General features: G+C 36.5%; 1 long non-coding RNA gene across 1 annotated transcript; it reads right to left on the bottom strand.

Moving 5' to 3' along the window:
* Nucleotides 1–194: 194 nt before the first annotated feature.
* On the bottom strand, nucleotides 195–1,055 carry LOC123117453 (uncharacterized). Its single transcript, XR_006457381.1, has 3 exons — nucleotides 874–1,055; nucleotides 486–627; nucleotides 195–409 (listed from the first exon to the last, which is right to left on the bottom strand). It is a non-coding gene; the product is annotated as an uncharacterized lncRNA (long non-coding RNA).
* Nucleotides 1,056–3,883: the final 2,828 nt, after the last annotated feature.

Here is a 3,883-nt window from a genome sequence, read left to right as displayed (position 1 = left end):
CATCGTTCAATCAAATGAAAGAATTCTGGGAGCAACATACAAGGGGGTGGCCAACTGGCTGGAGAGATAACAATACCAGCTCCCCTGTTTAAAACCTGCATATGCAAATTATTTGACACTGCAGTCCTTTTATCAAATCTATAAATGCACACACTTTTTAATGATACATAACCATACCCTTAAATGACATAAAATTTCACAAGGAGACACTTTGATTGACATAACAGAAAGCAGATCTTAATTTGAAATAACGTCTCATAAAAGCACACTTTTAAACATGTGTTTTACAGAATTACTCACTCTCATTGGTATAATTTTTCACAAAACTACAGTTCCGAGGGTTGTTTCTTTTCACAGAATCCCTTCACCACTCAACATGGCACCCATCGGGTTGGGGTGCCTTGTAAACCTAAAAGGATGGAATATTAAAAAATTGTCCAGGGCCGTGCATAGGACGAGTCTATTTTGTCAAGAACCAACCATACAGTGTTGTATATTAAGAAAGGCCGCCCGATAGACACATTCTTCAAATTAATCCATCGTTCCAGGATGATGGAGGAAAGGTAACCGAACTCCGCCAAGAGCCTTAAGAACGAGGATGCTTCTGGGTCTCCGACTCGAGGCATCCTATGCAGTACATATTAACAGGGATGTTAAGTTCAGGAAAAGAGAAACTGAATTGATTAAAGATGAAAAGCATAAATCAAGTCATACGGCAAATCAACCTAAAATCGTAAATGTCATAGTACCAGAGAAACCTTGATAGTATTCCGAAACTAGAGAAATCTCAAATGCTAAGATAACTGAAATAATTACTGAAATCAGATGTGAAAAAACGATACCCGGACGACTTGGGTTTCTTGAAGTTCTCACCTAATTCTGGTGGAGGGATGTGGAGCGGGGTGGTGTAGCAGAGCTGGAGAATTCGTCGGGGGGATCAGGAACCCTAGCACAGCCGGTCGTTGGTAAGAGGAACAAAGGAGGAAGGAAGGTCTCTCGTGTCCTTTTTTTCTTTTTTGAGGGAAGGAAGGTCTCTCGTGTCGTGTCCGGTGTCTCAAACAGGCAGGCAAACCGTACCCATCCAGCGCGGTTAATAAAGCAACCAGGTTCCTGCATAAAAGGCCCAAGCGGCACCGGCTGCTCACCGGCCCAAAGTACTACACAAATGGCACCCCACGTTTCAGGCCGTTACCATTACGAATCATTTTTATAGACTCAAAAAAACATTTACGAATCATTTTTTGTTTCTGAGAAAAATTTATGAAAATGAATCATCTTCCACCAGAATAAGGCATCGTATCAATCAAGCTAACTGATCAATCGTGTATAGTTTACTAGTACTCCCTCTGTTCCTAAATTCTAATATGAACTACATACTGATGTGTATAGACATATTTTAGAATGTAGGTTCGCTCATTTTGCTCGCTCCACTGCTTGATTAGAAAAGGTTAGCTCTCGTATTTTTTTATTTCAATAAGTTCATTAAGTCAAATAAATTTACGCATTTTAAAAATTATTAAGTTTAAAAGATTGCAATTTAAAAGACATGATTTTTTTAAATAATGAATTTGTAAAACATTCACGAACAGGAAAATATCAGCAAATTTTATAGGTTAACAGACCTCAATAATGTTTGTCAACATTCGAATCATCAATTCAAAATAAAATATTCGTGAATTATAAGAAAATTCATAATTTTTAAATTTTCAATTATTTAACTATATATTCACGAATTAAAATGTAAAAAGTAAATAGAAAATAAGGGAAAGAGCGAAAGCCAAAAAAACAACCAGAAAAGGGAAATGCTAGAAAGCCCAAAAGAAAAACTATTAAAAATGTTAGACACACAAAAAATAAGAAAAATAAAACTAGACAACATTTTCTCAAAACCAAAAAAAAAAACGATCAACCTAGCAACAGACAGTCTTACAAGTGGGGCCAATACCCCGCCCCCCCCCCCCCCCCCCCCCCCCGCGCGCGCGCACAGTCGTTCCTTGACACAGCAGGAGGCTCAAAATATAGAGAGCTTAGTTTTTTAATAGATTTTGTTAGTTCAAGTTTGCTAATAAGGCCGTATACTGTTAAGGGTGCAACGGCACACGAGTTCCCTCGCCCTTCCAGTGTGCCTTCATTTAGCGATGTATAGTTTTTTATTCTCTGATGGGCGACATATAGTTGTAAGCGTGTAAGTTCAAAAAATCAAAATTATTGCCAATGCATCAAATTCGTTGACCAGTAGTCAGAGCATTTCAAATGTGAATGATCATCACGAAGTAAAAGAAAGAAGAAAAACGTTGTCCCGTTCGCTCGGCAATGGATGCATAGTGAGCCCAGAAAACTCACGAATTCCCAACCCAACTAAACGGGCCGGCCAATCGTTTATGATTCAACAACCTCTCACCCAGGGAGCTCCTGGTAGGGCGAGGATTCAATCTCTGACCGCCCATGAGGTAACATTGGAACCCAGCCACTAAGCCAACCTCCCCTATACTGTTCAATTGGAGGGCAAATATCCTTACTATATACACAGCCTATAAGGGATGAAAATGGAGTGGAAACTTTCCGTCTTTCCGGAGGAAAAATGGAAACGAAGAGAAAAATATGAAAAGGAAACGGAAATTTGCAAAATGAAAGTGGAAATGAAATTTTTTATGCGGAAACGGAAACAAAAATGAAATGATGTTTTCCGGTGAAACATGCATGGAAATGGAACTTTCCGTTTCCGTGAATATGGAATTTCTGTTTTTACTATAGACCTATAGCTGTTTTGTAGCCCAACTATCAAAGAGAACACAATGACACAATTAGTAGAATTGATCTAAGGCGCAACTCCTACTACCACACATGTACTCAGCTTGACCCTATACACAATTGTCTAGTACTACTACAATACTACGCTAAGTTGCTAACATAATGATATTATTTTGTAGCCATGTTAACAACTCATTAAATTTGTTTGTTTTTGTGTGTATTTCTCTATGATTCAAGGGGTTTTTAAGTTTCGATCAATGCCTATATCTGTTTCCGTATCTGCTTTGCATTCGCTCCGTGTCCGTTTTCGGTAGTATTTGTTTCCGTATTCATTTTCGGGGTTTCTGTATTCGTTTCCGCTTCTGCAAAGAAATGTGAAAACAAATATGATAGCACTCAGTTTCGTCCGTTTCCGCTCCGTTTTCATCCCTACAGCCTATATGCTTATTATTTTATGATGAAATGAAATGAAAAAAGAAAAATGAATGCACAATTTAAAAAATGTGAATTTCAAAGAAGTTCATAAAATTGAAAAGGTTCGTACAAACAAAAAAAATGAATTTGAGAGAACTTCACAAATTTCTAAAAAGTTCACAAAATTTAGGATAAAGTTCATGAAATTTCGAAAAAAATTCACAATTTTGGAAAAAGTTCATTGGTTTTGAAAATAGTTCACCGATTTTGAACAAAAAATTCACCAACTTAAAAAAGTTCATCGATTTTGAATAAAAAAAGTTCATCAAATTTGAAAAAAACAGTTCACTGATTTTGAAAAAAGTTTGTTGATTTTGAAAAAAGTTCATCAACTTAGAAAAAGTTCATCTAAATTGAAAAAAGTTCATCGATTTGAAAAAACTTCATCAAATTGAAAAAAGATCATCGACTTTGAAAAGAAGCTCGTTGATTTTGAAAAAAAGTTCATGAAAATTGGAAAAAGGTTCATCCAATTTGAAAAAGTTGATAGAATTTCAAAAAAGTTTATCGAATTTAAAAAAAGTTCATCGAATTCAAAGGGGTGCAAGGGGAACCTGGTCGTACAAAAAGGAAAAAGGAAAAAAGGAAAAAAGGAAACAAGGGAGAATAAAAGAAAGAAAACATTGTAACTTTTCAGTATCAGCTGCTGCGTGGTGGG

Source organism: Triticum aestivum, chromosome 5B (genome assembly GCF_018294505.1).
Source record: "Triticum aestivum cultivar Chinese Spring chromosome 5B, IWGSC CS RefSeq v2.1, whole genome shotgun sequence".
In the NCBI taxonomy this organism is placed as follows: domain Eukaryota; kingdom Viridiplantae; phylum Streptophyta; class Magnoliopsida; order Poales; family Poaceae; genus Triticum; species Triticum aestivum.
The sequence above is the reverse complement of the archived record's forward strand: the minus strand, read 5'-3'. Positions and strand labels throughout refer to the sequence as shown.